We start from the raw sequence: 23,152 nt of genomic DNA on the forward strand, positions 1-23,152 counted from the left end.
AGGTGTCATACCCCAAAATTTGCCCATACAATTTCTCTTGCACAAATACAAATCAATACACGAAAGTCCTAGAACACCCTCATACAATAAATATTGAAGGAGTTATGGCGTGTTAAAGTCGAACAAATTTCGAGGAAATGCATGAAGACCAAAGTGGTGAATTTAAATTCTTTTGACTAAAAGGGCCCGAATAAATTGATCCCAAACTTGATTAATGGACCATCCATGATCCATAGGCCATTTCATTTATTTTTAGTGTTTATTATTTATTTTGGATTTAATCATTTAAATTTAAATTCAAATTAAATTAAATAAATACTAGAAATAATCAAAAGATTACTTTATTCTAAAAACTTGGTCCAATATCTCATCACAAATCAAGGCAAAATCTTTTGGAATTTCGTTTAAGGTGGTTGGAAAGATTTGATATCAACCTAGAAAATTTTCAATCAAACTCTAATTAAGAATATATCAGATCTGAATCTTCACAATTTGCAAAGATTGAATCCAGAATTCTTAACCTAATTCATTGGCATATAAATCAAGGACAATCTCACGTACAGGGGGGGATTGACAAGGTTTGCAGCCCTAAAAATCGTGGTCAAACTTCAACAAATTCAAAGAAAAAAGAGAAATCGGTTTTGGAGATTGAAGGAAGTTTAAAGGCTTTTGAAGATTCATAGACAATCATTGAAGGTCCAGGAAGCTCTCTCAATCATCTTCAACACGTGGGGAATCCGGTATCGTGTCCAAATTCTCGCGGTACTTAGCTATGAAGGTGTTCGTAGCAAGAGAGAAGCTAAACAGTAGCCAAATCTGGAAAATTCAAAGGACGAAGAAGATGAAGTCAAGGCGCGCCAATTCTGGTTTTTCTTGAATTTCGCTGTTTACTTATATTATAACCATTGATTGATTGCCTTAACAGCATGAACAGATGGAGCAATTGGCAGAGGGCGCTATTGGTGAGGGATAAAACTAGGGTTCGAACCCCACTGAGGACAACCCTTATTTTTAACCAAAATCATATTATGGTTTGCTAGTTGATCCGGTACACTCTTCTCGCGCGTGACCATGATGAGCCCTCAAGCAACAGCCATCAGATCTATCTCAATTCCGATCCAACGCCTAACAAGACGCTGGTCCACCATGCATTCCTAGGCTGCATACACACTAGATTTCCAGCTAAGATTTCTTTTCTTCTTTTTGTTTTATTACCTTTATTTACTCATTTTTATTTTTTTTATTTAATTTAATAATCATTCTTTTATTTTTTCCTCTTTCTTATATATAAACTCATAGTAATTTCCTTTTTTACAATCATTTTATTTTTAACATTTATTTTATAATTAAATGATTAATTTGATTTAATTATAACTAATAAATCTTATGTGATTAAATTAATTTAATTGTTTAAGTATTTAATTAGGTTAATATTTGTATTAGGTGATCAGATTACCTATTAATTTAGACGATTAAGATTTAATCGAAAAAACTATTTTTGCCGATTTATTAATTAGGTTGAAAACCAATAATTAATCAGATTAAAGTTATTTATTCTATTAACCTTGGTTAATTCGTACCCGAATCAGGGTTTGCAAAGATCATGCCTACACTAAAAATATATTTCTTTTTCTATGCCTTTTCAGGGTTACTCTTAAAGCGCCTTCCGACTACGCGCCTGATTCAAAAACTCAAAGTTAAGTATTCTATTTAATTTAATTTAGCTTTCTATTTGGTTTATTTTATATAAGGGTTTGTTTCGCCTTCATCTTTTTTCTGCCTTTGCCTTTTCAGGGTTAACCCCGAGGCTTCCCGCTAACCATATCAGATCAAATCAAGCTAAGTACTTTTGTTTATTTTGTTTTAAATACATTATATCCTTATTTTTAGGGTTGATTGTGTTCGCCTTCGAACCGATAAATGCACTCACCCTTTTTTTTTTGTTTGCCTTTTCCAGGGTTTGTCAAATTGCCGAAGCTACGAGTATTGGTAACCCTAAACCTTAACCCTGATATTTTCTGTCTTTTATTATTACTTATGTCAAACCCTATTAAGGGATCCGCTGGTTACAAATCCCCTCTCCTCCGCTGGTTTCATTTCCCCTTCCCTTTATTGCTTTATATTTACTGCGTGGTTAGTAAAATAGGGAGTGCAACTCTAAATCAATTAGAATAACTAAACACAAGATAATATAATCTGAATTGAATCACGTGATTGATGCACACACGCACGCTTTTTGGGTAACCCTCTCTGTTGCCTGTTGCCTTGTTGCCTGTTGCCTTTGTGTTTTTTGCAGAATAAGCCACGTCCCTCGAATTCGAGGATACCTCAGCCATGTTGCCTCGATAAAAAGGTCATGACCCTAATGATGCTGCCTTCGATACACAAATGACCTCGACCCTCGGAAGTTGCCTACGAAGAAAGGCTGAGGTATCTTCTGGTTGCCCAACGAAAAGGCTTATTCTGATCCTTGCCTTAGACTACCTGCCCTTCTATGGCATGGGACAGTCTTATGGCAAAGGATGCTTCGATGACCCTCCAATCTCCAAACGAAAGGCTTCCTGCCCTCTTATGGCAAGGATAGACCCTTTCATTCTGAAAGGCTAAAAAGAGACCTATCATCTGAGTTTAAGGTAATTTCCCCTAATTGCCTTGCCCTGCTCTATTTTCTATATTCTTTCTCAAAATTCTTCAAAAACTGGCTACGCTCATTTTACGAGCTAAAGTCCATTTTTTCCTCTTTCATCTACATTTTCTGAAAACGAGCAAGCAAAGCAATTAAGAGCCCATGGAAAACCATGGATGCAAAGGGTGCCTTACACCTTCCCTTTGCATAAATTACCCCCCGAACTTAGATTTCTTTAAAAGGTTTTTTTCTGTTTCTTTTAGCCTTTCTGAATTTGTTTGGATAAAATAAAAGTCGGTGGCGACTCTTGCTTAACCGCGACATTTCGATTAATAAAAAGTCAGTTCACTGTATTACAGAACTGGCGACTCTGCTGGGGATTTATTTCGATTAAAAGAGGGGTTACCTTAAAAGTTTAGGATCACTTAATTGTATTCTATTGTTTGCTTTGCCTGCTTTATTTTTCAGGGTTGTTTTGGGAATTAACTGAAGGACGAATCCTACACCCGGATTCAAGTACACTTAAGATTAGGAGTGGCATAGTCATGGCGACCTCTGTCACATATGTGGGAGATGAGTCAATATGAAGTTCACACTTGAGTTAGGACTCCATAGCATATGCACACCTTTCTCAAATGAGGGGGGTCTATGTATGTGTCTGTGGGTGCGCCGGAGCTCAAGGGCCTTTAGTTACGCTTAACCCATCCTGGCCTTTAGGAACGTAGTGGGGGGACTACTCTTGACAAATGTTAAGAACTAGTCGCTACCCGATGCTACAATTCAGATAGGTTCTTTCTCAAAGTATCATTGCATGGTGCAAATGCATCATGTCCGAGGGTGCTTTAGAAGGGCTGATAATTCTGGATAACTTGTAGAACCCGTTGCTGAAATCTCCTTATCCATAGAAATACCCTTGGGAAGGACACCTGATCAGACTCCATGCAAGCCTTAAGCCAAAAATTGCGTGACTTGTGTGACTTGCGTGACTTGTTTGTGTTCACTACTAACCTTCATTTCCTCGCAGGTTTTGTTGAAAGGACTTGTTTGTCCTTACCATCTCGCACTAAGTCTAACGAACTTCATTCTCATAACATCATGACATCATGACATCATAAGCATAAAATTATTTAACTAACCCTTTCAAGGATCCTAGGAATTTAGGGCGCGCAATTTCAGGTGCTCTTATCAAGGACTGAATTCCTATCTATGGGCAAGAGGATTTATTTTCCTCTAGCCACATGCCTTCCAATTCAGAGACTCAGTACCTATCAAGGGGCAAGAGGATTTATTTTCCTCTAGCCATACACTTTCAAATTACAAGTATCCCGAATCAGAGACTATGACCCACTCGATATGGTGAGCTTGATTCTCAAAGAAAGACGTTCAAAGACAAAGTTCAGATTTCTTCAGACAAAGGCGCGACCGAATCATTTTCTAATGTTGCTAACTAAATGCCCAAAGATCCTTGAAAATATTGCATTTGCATTCATAACATCGCATAATAGGTTTCTCACAACAGGTATCTCATCCTCTCTTGTTGTTTACTTGAGCATAAGTGGATTTCGAGCGATCAGTCAAACACCCCCAGGCTTGGAATACCCGATCCCAGACTTTGATTCTGAACTCACCCAAGGGGCAAGAAGAATTGAAGGCACTCCTATTCTTGGGGTACAATTACAATGCGAGATGTGCTTATTATTCGAACAATCCTGGTTATGGTGTAAAGGATGGTAGACCGCTGAAGCGTGCGATTAAAGATTTAATCATGACACTCAAATCAGAAAAGACCACGACAACTGAGTCACGACAACAAAGTCACGACAACTGAGTCACGATAATGGAATCACGACAACTGAGTCACGATAATGGAATCACGACAACTGAGTCACGATAATGGAATCACGACAACTGAGTCACGATAATGGAATCACGACAACTGAGTCACGACAACAAAGTCACGACAACTGAGTCACGATAATGGAATCACGACAACTGAGTCACGATAATGGAATCATGACAATTGAGTCACGATAATGGAATCACGACAAATGACTCACAACAATCAATTCACTCATATGATCCAGACGCTCAGGGAAATCGAGCCAACGAATACTAACACCTACTATAAACCCAATGTGAGACGCGCATACCATTCCAACATTCATGGACATTACACAAACAGTTGCTGGACATTAAAGAATAAAATCCAAGGTCTGATCAATGACGGATAAATCAAGTTCAACCCTCCTGAAAACTCCAGTGGTGATCACCGCTCTTATGCCTAATCATGACAATACTGATTGACGTCTAGACGGACGAACTTTTGGATCATTAGATTTACTTGCATTTGCATATCTCTTTTCTGTTTGTTTAAACATTCGTCTTATGATAGACATTATCTGTCTTAATAATCATCATCAGTGCATTGCATATGTTTGTCTTGAATAATTTATTTCACTAATCACTCATTTTAAATTATGTGTCTACCTTGCATATGTTTTACGATACTCAACTCCTGCTAAAGTTGTATACCTTTTGAGGGAGGATGACGAAAACGATACCGCAACCTCATACTGTATGCTTTTGAGCGGACTATGCTGACGATGTACAGGCATTGTTTCAATTCCTAAACAGTGGAGATATAAGGATGTTAATCCCTCGTCAACCCCTTTGAGCCTAAGAAGTAGAAGTTTCTTTCTTGTACTAATTAAAACCCTCGATCATAACCTGGGGCAGGGTAGTTCTCAGTTAATCTGGCGGTGCATTCTATTTTAAGAGAATCATTCAGTACACCTTTCAACAAAGGTTTCAATCACAAGCGTTCATCCGCACACATCAAAGAAGTGTTGGAGATGTCAATCAAAAGCCAATGATGGTTCATCAATCATTAAGCAAGGCACTCAATATCTTTCAAAAAAAAAAGAGAGAAAAAAAAACATATACACGAAGAAATGCCTGCTAAGTCAAAAATCAAAAAGAAGACTTAGGCAAAAAATCAAGGCATCCCGCTGACTGCAATATCAAAATAAACAGTTCAGGCAAAAGTTAGGGATATCAAAAAGATGAAAAAAGAGAAGTCAATATACAACACAATGTTGTGACTACCAAAGGAAGAAGCGACTGCCGTCTCAAAAAGTTCCCTCTGCTTGTGAATCATCATCATTATCGAAAGATGCAACTCCAAAAGTCTCTTGGAACCTGAATGCATAAGTCGAATTAACTGAGCTTAGGACTGAAGATCATCACGAAGAGGGGTGGGTACAATCAAATTTTGAGCCCTTATCCTTTGTTTCTTAAACCGTGAACCAAGCCACGTTACAACCCTTGAAAGTCCTAACTGAAGCATGGTTAGTTCGAAAGCATACTGTCACTAAAAAGGTATCCTGACTCCTTAAGGTTTACTAAAAATGCTGAGTCGATATTTCATTTTTTTACAAACATCACGTTATTACCAATATCATGTTTTTACAAATATCGCTCTTTTACATCTCCTGCTTCAACGTTTTCAAAAATTCAAGACAAACGTATGCATTGCATCTCATGAATTCATTATTAAACATATTCTGCTACATAATTTCAAATGTTAGCATCAGAAAGAGCTTGCACAGGGTACAACTAATGACTGAAAGTCATCCCGACAGACAATACTACTCCAAGAAGCCATGCCTCTTACGTATACAAGGGGGCATGACACGTTTTGCTCAATCAATCTGGGGAAACCCAGTCAAGATTCAAAGAATCTCTCAAATGCCAAAAAGTCAAAGGCATACATCTCAAATGGGTTTCAAACTATTTCCCGATCAATCTGGGGCAATCAAGTCAAGATTCCGAGAATCTCTCAAGGATGCCAAAAGTAATCAGGGGCATGCATCCAAGTAAATCTGAGTCTATTTCCAATCAACGTGGGGCATCGTCCTGGGCCTATGATTACTAGGGGCATGTCGCCCAGAGTGCACATCTCATAAAGTCCTCGCGAGGCGAATCTTTCCAAAGTTCCTACTAGCTGGGGGCAAATCTATGCAAGTCCAGTTTGACATCTTGATCAACATTCAGTGGCATCACTGGCATGTCTTAATTAAAATCCAGGAATGGTAGGTACTATAATACCGGGGGCAACGTTCAAGACATCCACGTCTTCCCACAAAGCTGATTTCGCAAGATCATATCCCCACAGAGTAATCACTAAGAAGATATCTTCAAATACTCTCTACAAAAGACATGGCTCCCCAACATAGTTCACATCTCAATTTTCTCTTTATCCCCAATCAGGGTACATCAAGTTACTGATCATCCCCAAGCATAAATTATAAATCCCCAGCTGAGCATCTTCAAGACGAAATCAGACATCAAAATCACGAAGACATGGAGATTTATTTTTTTCGACTAAAACAACATGGATCATAATCACATACCATATGACACAAACATATTCATGCATTGCATACATAACTTCATAATAAATTCATACATGACATGCAAAATTTCTCATTTATTTTGAGAGACTCATTACATAACACAAGCATCATGACATAAGAAAACTAACCTTTACTTTTCAGGATATTACTGTCTCTACTTTCAAGAATTAAGTCGATACCTTTGACGGTTCCTTAATGATCTATCTCCAGAGTTAAGTCGACACCTTTGACGGTTCCTTAACGACACACTTCAGATATAAGTCGACACCTTTGACGGTTCCTTATACAATCTATCTACATATCTGAGTCGATACCTTTGACGGTGCCTCAATGATATGCTTCAAAGTTAAGTCGACACCTTTGACGGTTCCTTAACAACCCACATCAAGAGTTAAGTCGACACCTTGGACGGTTCCTTAACGACGTATTTCAAATTTAAGTCGATACCTTTGACGGTTCCTTAAATAACCCAACACAGACTTGAGTCGACACCTTTGACGGTTCCTCAACATTCAAACAAAAAAAATAAGACGGCAAAAGCAGAAATTTCGCAACAATCCATACTCCAACAACTACCAGATGGCATCTAAAAGCCCATCTCCGACAAAAGTCCCTGCTTCAAATAGGGCAAATTTCTTGGTATTCTAGTGTTCAATCATCTTCCACCTTCAGATACCGACTGGCATACAAACCACTCTACATCTTCAGGTTTAAGATAATTGAACAGGGGCAGCTGTCATACCCCAAAATTTGCCCATACAATTTCTCTTGCACAAATACAAATCAATACACGAAAGTCCTAGAACACCCTCATACAATAAATATTGAAGGAGTTATGGCGTGTTAAAGTCGAACAAATTTCGAGGAAATGCATGAAGACCAAAGTGGTGAATTTAAATTCTTTTGACTAAAAGGGCCCGAATAAATTGATCCCAAACTTGATTAATGGACCATCCATGATCCATAGGCCATTTCATTTATTTTTAGTGTTTATTATTTATTTTGGATTTAATCATTTAAATTTAAATTCAAATTAAATTAAATAAATACTAGAAATAATCAAAAGATTACTTTATTCTAAAAACTTGGTCCAATATCTCATCACAAATCAAGGCAAAATCTTTTGGAATTTCGTTTAAGGTGGTTGGAAAGATTTGATATCAACCTAGAAAATTTTCAATCAAACTCTAATTAAGAATATATCAGATCTGAATCTTCACAATTTGCAAAGATTGAATCCAGAATTCTTAACCTAATTCATTGGCATATAAATCAAGGACAATCTCACGTACAGGGGGGGATTGACAAGGTTTGCAGCCCTAAAAATCGTGGTCAAACTTCAACAAATTCAAAGAAAAAAGAGAAATCGGTTTTGGAGATTGAAGGAAGTTTAAAGGCTTTTGAAGATTCATAGACAATCATTGAAGGTCCAGGAAGCTCTCTCAATCATCTTCAACACGTGGGGAATCCGGTATCGTGTCCAAATTCTCGCGGTACTTAGCTATGAAGGTGTTCGTAGCAAGAGAGAAGCTAAACAGTAGCCAAATCTGGAAAATTCAAAGGACGAAGAAGATGAAGTCAAGGCGCGCCAATTCTGGTTTTTCTTGAATTTCGCTGTTTACTTATATTATAACCATTGATTGATTGCCTTAACAGCATGAACAGATGGAGCAATTGGCAGAGGGCGCTATTGGTGAGGGATAAAACTAGGGTTCGAACCCCACTGAGGACAACCCTTATTTTTAACCAAAATCATATTATGGTTTGCTAGTTGATCCGGTACACTCTTCTCGCGCGTGACCATGATGAGCCCTCAAGCAACAGCCATCAGATCTATCTCAATTCCGATCCAACGCCTAACAAGACGCTGGTCCACCATGCATTCCTAGGCTGCATACACACTAGATTTCCAGCTAAGATTTCTTTTCTTCTTTTTGTTTTATTACCTTTATTTACTCATTTTTATTTTTTTTATTTAATTTAATAATCATTCTTTTATTTTTTCCTCTTTCTTATATATAAACTCATAGTAATTTCCTTTTTTACAATCATTTTATTTTTAACATTTATTTTATAATTAAATGATTAATTTGATTTAATTATAACTAATAAATCTTATGTGATTAAATTAATTTAATTGTTTAAGTATTTAATTAGGTTAATATTTGTATTAGGTGATCAGATTACCTATTAATTTAGACGATTAAGATTTAATCGAAAAAACTATTTTTGCCGATTTATTAATTAGGTTGAAAACCAATAATTAATCAGATTAAAGTTATTTATTCTATTAACCTTGGTTAATTCGTACCCGAATCAGGGTTTGCAAAGATCATGCCTACACTAAAAATATATTTCTTTTTCTATGCCTTTTCAGGGTTACTCTTAAAGCGCCTTCCGACTACGCGCCTGATTCAAAAACTCAAAGTTAAGTATTCTATTTAATTTAATTTAGCTTTCTATTTGGTTTATTTTATATAAGGGTTTGTTTCGCCTTCATCTTTTTTCTGCCTTTGCCTTTTCAGGGTTAACCCCGAGGCTTCCCGCTAACCATATCAGATCAAATCAAGCTAAGTACTTTTGTTTATTTTGTTTTAAATACATTATATCCTTATTTTTAGGGTTGATTGTGTTCGCCTTCGAACCGATAAATGCACTCACCCTTTTTTTTTTGTTTGCCTTTTCCAGGGTTTGTCAAATTGCCGAAGCTACGAGTATTGGTAACCCTAAACCTTAACCCTGATATTTTCTGTCTTTTATTATTACTTATGTCAAACCCTATTAAGGGATCCGCTGGTTACAAATCCCCTCTCCTCCGCTGGTTTCATTTCCCCTTCCCTTTATTGCTTTATATTTACTGCGTGGTTAGTAAAATAGGGAGTGCAACTCTAAATCAATTAGAATAACTAAACACAAGATAATATAATCTGAATTGAATCACGTGATTGATGCACACACGCACGCTTTTTGGGTAACCCTCTCTGTTGCCTGTTGCCTGTTGCCTTGTTGCCTGTTGCCTTTGTGTTTTTTGCAGAATAAGCCACGTCCCTCGAATTCGAGGATACCTCAGCCATGTTGCCTCGATAAAAAGGTCATGACCCTAATGATGCTGCCTTCGATACACAAATGACCTCGACCCTCGGAAGTTGCCTACGAAGAAAGGCTGAGGTATCTTCTGGTTGCCCAACGAAAAGGCTTATTCTGATCCTTGCCTTAGACTACCTGCCCTTCTATGGCATGGGACAGTCTTATGGCAAAGGATGCTTCGATGACCCTCCAATCTCCAAACGAAAGGCTTCCTGCCCTCTTATGGCAAGGATAGACCCTTTCATTCTGAAAGGCTAAAAAGAGACCTATCATCTGAGTTTAAGGTAATTGCCCCTAATTGCCTTGCCCTGCTCTATTTTCTATATTCTTTCTCAAAATTCTTCAAAAACTGGCTACGCTCATTTTACGAGCTAAAGTCCATTTTTTCCTCTTTCATCTACATTTTCTGAAAACGAGCAAGCAAAGCAATTAAGAGCCCATGGAAAACCATGGATGCAAAGGGTGCCTTACACCTTCCCTTTGCATAAATTACCCCCCGAACTTAGATTTCTTTAAAAGGTTTTTTTCTGTTTCTTTTAGCCTTTCTGAATTTGTTTGGATAAAATAAAAGTCGGTGGCGACTCTTGCTTAACCGCGACATTTCGATTAATAAAAAGTCAGTTCACTGTATTACACAAGGCAATTAGGGGCAATTACCTTAAACTCAGATGATAGGTCTCTTTTTAGCCTTTCAGAATGAAAGGGTCAATCCTTGCCATAAGTGGGCAGGAAGCCTTTCGTTTGGAGGTTGAAGGGTCGTCGAAGCATCCTTTGCCATAAGACTGTCCCATGCCATAGAAGGGCAGGTAGTCTAAGGTAAGGATCAGAATAAGCCTTATTCGTAGGCAACCAGAAGATACCTCAGCCTTTTCGTAGGCAACTTCCGAGGGTCGAGATCATTTTAGTGTATCGAAGGCAGCATCATTAGGGACCATGATCTTTAATCGAGGCAACATGGCTGAGGTATCCTCGTATTCGAGGGACATGGCTTATTCTGCAAAAACACAAAGGCAACAGGCAACAGGCAACAAGGCAACAGAGAGGTTACCCCAAAAGTGTGCGTGTGTGCATCAATCACGTGATCATATTCGAATATATTATCTTGTAGAATTAGTGATTCTATGTTCAATTCAAAGGTTGCACTCCCTAGGATTACTAACCACGCATTTAAATAATATAACCAAAACAGATATGAGGGAGGGAAATTGTAACCAGCGGATCCCTTAATAGGGTTTGACATAAGTAATAATTAAAAGCCATAAAGTAAAATAGGGTTTAGGGTTACCAACGACGTAACTTTGGCATTTGACAAACCCTGAAAAGGAAAAAGAAGAGACAGAAAACAGAGAGTGAGCGCATTATCGGTTCGAAGGCAAACGGGATTAACCCTAAAATAAAGAATAAATAAATTTAAAATAATAAAAGAGACAAAGGCACTTAGCTCTGATTTGATCTGATATGGTTAGCGGGAAGCCTCGGAGTTAACCCTGAGAAATGGCAAAGGCGGAGGAAAGATGAAGGCAAGACAAACCCTAATTTTAAAAGGAAACAAAATAGATTTTTTAAAAAGTAGGGTACTTAGCTTTGAATCTTAATCGGGCGCGTTGTCGGAAGATGCTTGAAGAGTAACCCCGAAAAAAGCATAAAATAAAACATTCAGTGCAGGGCATGATCTTCGTAAACCCTGATTAGGGTACGAATTTAAATAAGAAAACACAAACAATTTAATTAATTATTGGTCTCGCGACCTAATTAATTAAATCGGGAATAAAAATAATTTTTATGAAATTTTCGGAATTTAAATAAAATAATTATGATTTTTTCTTAAAGATTTTAAAGGTAAATTAAAATAGAATAGATTAAATAATATATAAAAAAATATGTATAAATATTAATATGAATAAATAAAGTAATTATTATTATTATATGAAAAATTTGAAGAAAAATAATATATTAGGTTTTATTAATACAAAAGAAAAAATAAATAAAAAAAAAGACTTATGTAATTAAATATAAAAAAAATTGCAAAACTTAGCTTGCGATCAGGTGTGGCACATGTTTGGATCCCCATGGTGGTCCCTCGTCCTTATGTGCGTCAGATCCAGGCATACTTTGATCCAACGGTGGATAACTGTAGGTGCATGGCAAGCCATAGGAGGGGGCATATCGAATCCTGCAGAGAATATTTTGAAAAAACATATGTTGGGGCTAGGGATCGAACCCCTTCCCCTTCAGTAAACAAAGAATGCTCTCACCGCTTGCGCCATCTATCGTTTTTGTTTAATTGATCAATTGATAAAATAATATATGTAATAAATATTTAAAACGAAAATAAAATAAAATAAAAGAAAAACGCTTTCGTTCCTTCTTCTTCGCGTGAGTTTCTGCAGAATGGGCATTTTGGCCACGGTTTCTCATGTGTGGCCATAACCTCCATCCTTCTAATCTGCAAATCGCCATCAAATAATGCAAACAAATAATCCAGATCATGTATAAACAATATCACGAATTCAACGGAGTTATTAACTTGGCCTAATTTCGCCTGAAACGAAAATCCCTTATTTGGAACCTTCATGACCTACAATGGTGAACGGTTGTTTCTGTACCTAAACTCGAATTAAATCATTCAGATATATCACAGACATCATTACTAACACGAATATGTAATCGGAATATATTTATAATTAGTGAATGAATGAAATCGAATTTGGAAAAAAAACGCAAACCGCGAATGCCACAGAGGTGTTCCCTTGCGTTTTTCTTACTTGTGATGATTCCTATATGTTCAGAAAGCCACGAGGAACGATTTTTGATGTTGGAACAGGTTGAGTTGCCTCGAAATTTTGATTGCAGTTCCAACCGTTTTTTATGATTTTTCTTGTTTCGATTATAGCTTCTGGTGCCGTGAAAGAATCATCCCAATTTTCTGATTAGGATTAGTTATTTATAGAGATAGTTTTAGGTTACCAAGATGAACCAAATTTGCTTGAATCCTTGTGATTGAAATCAATCAAAGATCTGATTTTGAAGAGATTTGGAACTTGTTGATTCTTTTGACCGAGATTCACTTAGAGGCAAAGCTTCTCACGACTTGCTGCTTGCTTTGGACCTCCTATGCAACTTGAATCAAGCCCAATATATTGTAATTAGCTTATTTCATATATTATCTAATTTATCTTAGATTTTTATATATAAAAAATCAAAATAAATTAATAAACAAGGAAATAAAACCAAGATAAATTATGAATCCACTTAGAGGGCCCATGTGAGGTCATATATTAAACTTTAGGCCCAATTGTTCAAATTTCTAAGTTTACTCAATTTGGTCTTCATGAATTTTTCAAAATCAATCAACTTAGGCCACTCATAACTTGCCCGATTTTTGTTGTACGGAGGTGTTCTTGAACTTTATACTTTGTTTTGAATTTGAATAGGAGAAATGGTATGGGCAAATTTTGGGGTATGACACGGAGGAACTGATCGAAAGATTAAATACAGAGCTTTAAACTATGTGATATTGGGAAATGAATTGTACAAGAAAACGGCTGAAGGTGTATTGTTGAAATGCTTAAGTGAAGCCGAAGCATATTTGGCTGTATCAGAGGTCCATATTGGTGCCTGTGGAGCTCATCAGTCAGGCTATAAAATGAAGTGGTTATTGTTTAGACAAGGTTTATATTGGCCGACAATGTTAAAAGATTGTATTGAATACGCAAGAGGGTGTCAAGAATGCCAGAAGTTTTCAGGTATTCAACATGTTCCAGCTAGTGAGTTGCATGTTATTGTCAAACCCTGGCCTTTTAGAGGATGGGCTTTGGATTTAATAGGAGAAATTAAACCTGAATCTTCTAAACAACAAAAATTCATTTTAGTAGGAATAGATTATTTTACTAAATGGATAGAAGTAATTCCACTGATTAATGCTGACCAAGAAGCAGTGATTAGTTTCATACAAAAACATATTATTTACAGATAAGGAATTCCAGAAACTATTACCACTGATCAGGGATCAGTGTTTATTGGTTGAAAGATGCAAGCTTTTGCAGCAGAGACAGGATTTAAGCTGTTAACATCAACTCCTTATTATGCTCAAGCTAATGGTCAAGTCGAAGCAGCTAATAAAGTTATTATAAACTTGATAAAAAAGCATGTAGGGAAAAAGCCAAGAAACTGGCATCAAAATCTCAACCAAATCCTTTAGGCTTGTCGAACATCACCAAAGGAAGCAATAAATACTACCCCATTTCGTTTGACTTTTGAGCATGATACTGTGTTGCCTGCAGAAATTCATCTACAGTCGGCTAGAATTCAACGACAAAGCGATCTTTTGACAGATGAATATTGGAGTATGATGTTAGATGAATTAGTAGAGTTAGACGAAGAATGATTAATAGCGTTGGATAGATTGATTAGACAGAAGTAAAAGGTGGCGAAAGCTTATAACAAAAAAGTAAAAGAAAAAACATTCATGGTGAATGATTACGTGTGGAAGGTTATTTTACCCATGGATCAAAGGAATAAATTATTGGGTAAATGGTCCCCAAGTTGGGAAGGACCGTTTAAAATTTTGCAAGTGTTTTCAAACAACGCATATGAAATTGAAGAATTGAATTCAGATGGCCGAATCTTGAGGATAAATGGTAAATATTTGAAAAAATATAAACCTATACTTCAAGAAATTTGTATAACAAAATAAAACCAAAATATTATATTAAAATGGCTAAAAATTTGGCCAGTCATTACAAAATGTTCATTACAAAGCACGTGGAAAGTCAGACGGAAACAAAATTACAAAGAGGGAAAGTTATTTCTAAAATAGGCTAACTTGGCCGACTCAAAGTCAATCTTAGAGTCAAGTCGAGACAAGCCTTGTTTAAGTTGTCGAATGCTATCTTCCAGTTTAAGAGCGTTTTCACCATGACCAAGACCCTTCAAAATCTCTTGATTGACAGTTTCAGGCGAAGGAATCCTCAAAGTTTGAGCCAAATTGATTTTCTCTTGTTCAAGATCTTGAATTTTCTTGTTGAGAGCATCAATCTGGGCCTTATAATCAGCAATTTTGTTGTTGATTTTCCCTTCCTTGTCAGAAAATTTTAAAGCTTTTTCCTGAAACTCTTCAACCTTTTTAGTCGAGGCTGCACTAAAATCCCACTCCCTTTCCATCTCGAGCTCTTTGTTCTTTGCTTGACGATCAATATTTTTCTTGGTGATGAGGTCCCTCCAGAGTTGGTCGAAATATGCTTCAAAATCAAAAAAGAATTTAGCAACAACTGCTGGGAGAGAAGCTTTAATGAGTAAATCCAGTAACTTGCGAATCTCTCCACCAAGATGTTCAGAGCTCTCAAGGACAGTAAGAAATTCAGGTTCATTCAGGTGAGCTCGAAGTTGGCAAATAACATCGACAAGGGAGGCGTCGATCTCATCATCAGGATTAGTTTACTGAACAGGGATATTAAGAGAACTTGGCCTCAGTTTTTGAAGTCGAAGGAGAGCCTCTAGAGGATTTGTTTTCTTCAAGTTCAGAATTTCCTCCTGACTAAGAGAACTGTTGGAGTTAGTGTCATCAACAGTAAAATGTTGTTTGGACTGAGAAATGGCATTGTGCTCTGGATGAGAAGCGTGGTTAGCAGTTTCGACATTTCCAATTGCAGGTTGAGCTTGGTCGACGATGGGATTGTCTTGTGGGTCAGTTCGGCTTCGACCTGGAGTATTAGCTGAATCAGTGGTGCTTCCAAAAGCGTCAGTCCTTTGAGGGCTAAAAAGGTTGGAGTCAGGAGCAGCCTCAGTAATCTTTTCAGCAGCCTCGACGATCTTCTCTTGAGTGTGGTCGACAGTTGATGCATTCTGTTCAGAAGAAAAGTGTTAGAAAATAATCTGTTAAAAGAAGTACACTAGAAGATTATGATAAGTTATACCTCAGGAGGAATTTGAGACGAAGAAGGGATTGTGGTTGGAATTGTTTGTGATTGGACAACAACTTTTGGAATGTTTTTAACAACCTTTCGTTTCTTTGCTGGAGTCAGAAGAGGAGGTCGTGAGAAAATTTCACTTTCCTGATTTGGTGGAGATGTAGTTTCGTCTGAATCCTCAGGAACTACCAACTAAAGAGAGAATAAACAATTAATGAATGAGTATTGATAAGAGATGAAGGTTAAAGTAGTACCTTTCTTACAGCTTTGTTTCTCCTGGTTGTAGTAGTGTTCGACGTACTGGGACGTTTTCAAATTGGTTTAGGAGCGGGGACTTCGACTTGGTTGGTAGGATCAAGCCCTGAAAGGTCTAAAATTGAAATTAGAACATTACAGATTGTAATAAGTAAATAAAGTTGGATATGAAAATGCTTACTTATAGTGAGTTGATCCTTCAGCACGTCGAACGCAGTGTTCAATTTTTTGACAAAAGAATCTCCATCATACAGTTGGTAATACTCAGACCACCACTCACTGAATTCTTTAGTGGTGAAGTAAGAGTTCTAGAAAGTAAAGGTGGGGTGTTCCAAAGATTGTTTATTGTGGAATTTTAAACAGTCGAGATGATTGCGAGCTGTGAACGGTCGACCAGAGTAGCAGATGTCAGCATCGTGGGTGTACAGGCTTTTGGGTAGCATTTGGCTCAAACCAAATTGTCGAGAGACCAGATTTGGTTGATAACCCACGAACCCATAACACTTACCAGTCGACTCAATGCGATGAGAGAGGGGTGTTGGAGTCAAAAAAGCAGCCCAAATGGCATTCAATTGAGCTCGAAGGGTTGGAGTGTTTCCAGGGAAAATGGCTTTAAACCAAGTTGGCCCAAAGCACCGATTTGAGAAAGGAGCCATGGAAGCTATGAATGTTTTACATTCAGAAAACACTTTCACATATTTGAGAAGGTTGGGCCTGTTAGACTCGTCTTGAGGAGTTTGAAAGGCAAGTTTGATGCCTTCGACCCTCCGGTCATACATGACCTCTAGAATGGACCTAGAGACAGTGTAACCAATATGTGACTCGAAAGTGGCATTCAACCAATGTTGTAAAAGCCATTAAGGTCCTGACAGAGAAAGCTGCTTTGGGGTTTCATGAAGGCGTTTTATTCTTAGAGACGCTATACCCAAACTATGGTAAAGATAAGCAAGTAAAAGCTTACCTAAGGAAACCTTTCGACCTTCATGGATCTGGATAGCCAGGGGTATATAAGCTTTAGCTATCTGAACCGACCCTGGACAAAACAAGTAATACGAAAGCCAATAAGTGAGGAAAGCAACATGTTCTTCGTCAGAAACTTCGTCCGTGGACTTGTCATAGTGATCCTGCATATATTTGGTGATAGTAGCATTGGTGAAGTTGAAGTTCATCTCCGTTGGGAGAGTTGGGTCGAAGATTTCACCCAAGGGAGAAAGCCCTGTGATGGCAGCCACGTCGAAAAGAGTGGGAGTCATCATCCCACAAGGGAGATGAAAGGTGTTAGTCGAACCTTCCCAGAAGAACAACGAAGCAAGCAGCATAGGGAGACAAACCCTATGACCATTTCTGGACAATTGGATAGCGTCGAAGATGCCCAATTCCTCCCATCTTTGTTGTTTTTTCGCCTGAACTTTGTTGAATCAAGCTAGATACTCTTTGTTGCCAGGAGCTGGAGTCGAATGAAACACTCTCACTAAAGGATCCATGAACTTCAGGTCGAGAGGGCGTTGCTTATCAAATCCTACAGGCATTGTGGTTTGAAATGAGGGGAAGAAACCTGTGATTTGTTCTGGGTGAGAACGATGATCTGGAAGAGGCCCTGAGAAGGCCATCAACTTATCAGTGACCTGGAAAGGAATCAACATCTGAGTCTGCCAGATAATGGCTTTAGCTTCTGTAAGTTTTGGTTGAGGAACGAAATCCAACCCTTTCTCTTCTTCTTCACGAGAGATAATGGCTCCTAAAGGGTTAGAGCCTGTAGCATAGACAGTAGCATTCGTGTTGGTTGTGGTGTTTGCAGCCATTGTTGATGTATTGAAGAAAAGAAGAAAACGAGCATTTAAGGGTTTAGAGAAGAAGAAGTTCTGAAAATGTTTGTGAAGAACAGAAAATGAGAAGAAAGGAAAAAGAAAGATAAGCTCATATATATATATATAGGAGTTGTAATGACGTCAGTAAAATCGTGAGGAAAAGGAAGTTGTTGAATCAAAAGTCACGTCAAAACGCTTTGGAAACTGGTACAAGAAAGTGGGGAGCAGTTATAGCCCACTACCTAGGATTTAGGTAATAATTAGTGTCTGGGGATGCGTAAATTAATCATGGCATTAAAGGGATAACAAAAGTCGAAACCTAAGAAGAAAACGAAACGCCATCTTTCTCTTTTTGTAAAATCAGTCGAAAGAAGTCGCTTGGGGGGAAATTTGTTACCCTAGGATTTCGACTTGCTAATAATGGTAAGTAGTCTCTAAGATATATGAGATTATTAAATATTCTAAGTCAAAGCAGTTTGATTAAGAGGCTTTTTTAGTCAAGACTACTGTTCGACTAAAAAAGGCCATCATTGCCATGGGTAGTTTGACTAAAATTGGCAAATTGCCATGTATGGTCGACTAAAGTATGCAGAAAAACTTAGGCGTTTGTCAAGTATAGTTTTGAATTCGGAAGATATTAGAGGTTAAAGGCAACAGTTTCAGACGGTTTTCAGCAGTTTCTAAAAGACGCGTGGAAGTCTCACAGACGAAGATGTTGCATGTCGAGGACACGTGTTGGCTAGTAATTAGTCGACCGTTAGTAGTAGTTATTTTATTTTTACTATTTAATCAAGTTTCAGATGAATAGTTTAGAGTCCGCATTTTCTACAAAACAAAAGTGAAACTCAAATCTCTGTGCAAAATGAGTTATGAGTGCTGCTTTGGAATGTATGTATGCGCACCAATTTAATCTATGCAATCATTTACGTTACGTTTTACTTTCAGTGCACATTTACTGCATTTTTGTCGTTTTCAATTTACTTTAAAGCCTTTAATTTCAGTGTTCTTTACTGTAAAGTTATTGCTACATTTAATACGAATTAGATACACGTAACACAACAAAGAAAGCAATTAGTCCTGGAATATTCTAGTTGATTCCGCAAAAGTAACCTTTAAAAAGGAAACTAGCGATTGTTTACCATATTTCTGGGTAAACAATACCCTCAGGTAAATTGCAAATACGGAAATATTCTTCAAATAAATAAATCTCGACCCTAACACATGAAATGTATTAGACCTCCAGAAGGTTATTTTGTCATAAAAATCACTTCAAACTTGTAACACCCCATGTTTTCCCTTAATTAATTTAAATTGAAATTAAATTATTTATTGTAATTATTTGACATTTTATCGGATTTATTGGAGAATTATGGAAAATAAGGCTAATGGGCCAGTGTTGCTTTTAGTAGAAGGGGGTGTCAGTTGTGAGCCCATTGCTAATAATAAACTTATTTTCATAAAATAGAAAAGAGAAGGATTTGTGAAAATAGAACCAAAAGAGAAGAGGAGTCTGAACGTGAAAGAGCAGAGAAGCAAGGAAATGCGAAGAGAGGAAGAACGAAGAATCAACCTTCAGGTAAGGGGGAACTCTTCCGTTTAACTTCTATTATGGGATTATAGATAGTAGGATAGATTGAGCATGTTGTTTGTATCAATTGGTTATGTTTAGATTGTAGGATGTTAGGGTTGGGAGAATTGTTGAATTGTTGTATTGATTGTGTATGGTGGTAATTGGATGTTTGAAATGAGTCATAAACATGCCAAATTGTGTTTGTTGATGTTGTTTGATGTTGCAATACGTTATGGTACGTTCTGGTATGGTTTGGAAGTGATGCATGAGCTATAAAAATGGTGATTTTGGGTTGCAGACTCGAAGTAATCGGTTACCATAGGGTGGGTAATCGATTACCCATAGTAAAAACAGCAAATTTGAGTTTTTTAGTCTCAGTAACCGATTACTGGTGTTTGGGTAATCGGTTACCGCTGTACGTTTTTGAAAAATACTTGTTTTTATAAAATTCATAACTTTTGATCCGTAAGTCCGTTTTGGGTGTCGTTCGAAGCGTTATGAAGCTAATGAAATGCTCTTTATGATTAAAATAAATTAATTAGCACTAGATAATTTAATTATTATGTGGTTTTGAAAATGACATGTAATTGTATCTGTGTATGTCGTGGATTAATGTTATTTAAGAATAACATGTATGGGTATTGTGTATTATGTGCTAATTGTGATACATGGAATTGATGAATGATAATTTCTATGTATTGTTATGATTGTTACATGATGAATGTATGTTATTCCAATGGTGGATAATTCAATATGTTGAATTGTGATGGATGTGTTATACGTGGTATTATGATGAAGTAAATCCCATATTGTTGTTGTGTTGATTTGATGTACTTGGCACATAATTGTGGAGTGTATTGTTGTCGTATGCACTGTGTGGTGAGTCGAGATATGATAATGGTGTTCATATGATTGAAGTGGTGATGTTGTGACAACATGATTATAATGTTGATAATGTGATCATGTGGTGATTGTTTTGAATTGTGTGATGATGATTGATTTTTATGAATAGTGCATGATACATGTACATACTTGTTGGTGATAACTATGTTGAGTTATGTGAGACGATGTTGTACATCGGATCGGTGGTGTTGTAAGTATGTGATATGTGTGCATCCATTCATAAATCATATGTTGTGGGCTGTATCCCTTATAATGGTGGGACAGCGGTAGCTAACTCCCATTGTGCGGAATTAGTGAGAGAAGTAGCCGAATCTTTATGGTGGTGGATCGGTGAGATGGACTATCCCATGTTTGGTACCACATGCATGTAGTTGCATTGCATTAGGCTACTTGTGTTATTATAACATGAATGGAAGATTGTCCAATGTTATAATACGCGTTGATTGTGTATTTGTTGTGACTAATTGTGTTGTTGTGAATCTGATCGTAACTGTAATTGGGTGAATAATATGTGATTGATATTTTATTATTTATATCTTATAACATTGGTTAAATGTGAATGAGACTCACCCTTACCGTTGACATTTTTCAGATTAAGGAGTAGCGACTTGTGCTTGGTGAGGATAACTCGTAGAGTTACTCCGTTTAGTCGGTTGTGTCGGTGTCATGCTCTGGTCTTGTAACACTGGGGGGCGTTTATTTTAGTATTGTTTGATGGATTATTTATTATGTTAGAATGATGTTTTGTTGGTTTTAAATCGGTAAATTCTTGATGTTGAATACCGATATTTTATGTTATTCAGTTTTTAAGTATTTTCTGCTGTGTTAACATGATTACTGAATAACGTGTTTTGAAGTTCCTCATAAGGCATGACATGGCTTAATGTTTTAAATAATTTGAAGTTGTAATACCCTTTTCATGTTTTACTCTGAATTTTATTTGTTATTCCGCGGGGTTTTAGAAGGGTGTTACAATAGTGGTACCAGAGCAGGTCGGTCCATCCGGCCAATTGTCGAGTCAGTTGAGTTGCGCGACAGTTGTATACTGTCGGTGTTTTATCCCTTGGTACACGACATGTGAGTGAATCACTGTCGGTACTTGTTTGTTTTGTTGCAGGTGTTGGATTGAAACAAGTGGGGGAGAAGCTTCGCTTCTAGATTATGTTTCAGTTGTAAGATGATGGTTCAGTAGACTGTTATTGGCAACAGTGCAAGTGTTGTTGGAGTTGGTTGTTTCCCGAATCGAAGGTGACTTGGAATTAAGACTTGACTGGTAATTAAGTTGGAGCATCTTGAAGGAGGATGATTAGATGAAATTGATGATTATTTGTAGGAGAGGGAAAGTAGAAAGTTGCAATGTATCAGCTCTGCTGGTGGACTGCGAAGTTGTCAGTTGAGTAGCCTTGCATCTCGGAAGAGGTTCAGTTGCAAGTTTGCAAAGAGGATTACATTCGTAATGTTTCAGAAATCGCACTTCGGCAATGGGATGTGTTGCTCAAGTTATAAGAATGTTTGGAAGTGAAGAGATATGATAAGTGGCTGTTTAGAACGTGATTGATTTGAAGAGGATGATTTTCGAAGTGGAATTTCCGCAAGCAAAACGCAGGAAAGTTGCCGAATGAAACTTCAAAAATTCATAACTGGAGTTCTGGACATCCGATTTGAGTTCCGTTTGAATCGTCGGAAAGCTAACGAGATTAACTTTGTTATAAAAATGGTTGCAGCAGCTGTAACATATTTAATTGTGACAGGATGACGTTGGAAAGAGGTGAAGTTACGGTTACACTTGTCCTTAGAACTAGACTTGTTAGCGGGTACTGCACGGGATGTCAGTGTCAGAGTTGAACGGATTGAAGGAATAATTAAAGGCTTATTGAGAAGTAATTTTAGTAATTAAGTGTATCATTTGAGGAGTTTTGGAAATATCGTTTAAATTGTCGCTGCACGGCGTCGGTGTTGCATTTTTGAATAACGATTGGAAAATTCATATCTTGAGTTATGAGTGTCGGAATTATGTGCCGTTTGAACCTACGAAGAAGAGAGATTATGTTCTACCTTATGGGAGGGTTATAAATACCATAGAGTGATCCTATGAGGAGAGGTTTTGAAGTCGGTTATGGAAGCGTGAAACTTGTTGAATAAGAATTCCTACTACCGCGATTGTTTGAAACAAAATTGAGTAGAACATGTTGTTGATGAATAAGTTGATGAGATGTTCGGTCATAAAGATGATTTTAGTACCGATGGATTTTAGTGAGAAGTGAATTAGTAGTAAAGGTGGAATAAACGTTAGAACTCTTGGAGTCGTATTTGTGATGACAAAGTAACGATAGGTATAAAAGAAGAATTGTAGAGAATTTCTAACACCTGTTGATGTGAGGAAGACTTTGCTGAGATGTCGAGTGGAATGATATTTGGGCACGAAAGATGTCATGGAATTTAGAGTAAAACCACGAGTTATGAATGTTATCGCGGTCTTTTGCTAAGATGAGGATTTGATTTGGAACGAGATGAATAGTAATGTTCGAGTATATTAGTGATTATGAAGTTTGAAAGTACTTAACAAGTGTGAGATGCTA

This window comes from Vicia villosa, linkage group LG5 (assembly GCF_029867415.1).
Source record: "Vicia villosa cultivar HV-30 ecotype Madison, WI linkage group LG5, Vvil1.0, whole genome shotgun sequence".
Classification (NCBI taxonomy): domain Eukaryota; kingdom Viridiplantae; phylum Streptophyta; class Magnoliopsida; order Fabales; family Fabaceae; genus Vicia; species Vicia villosa.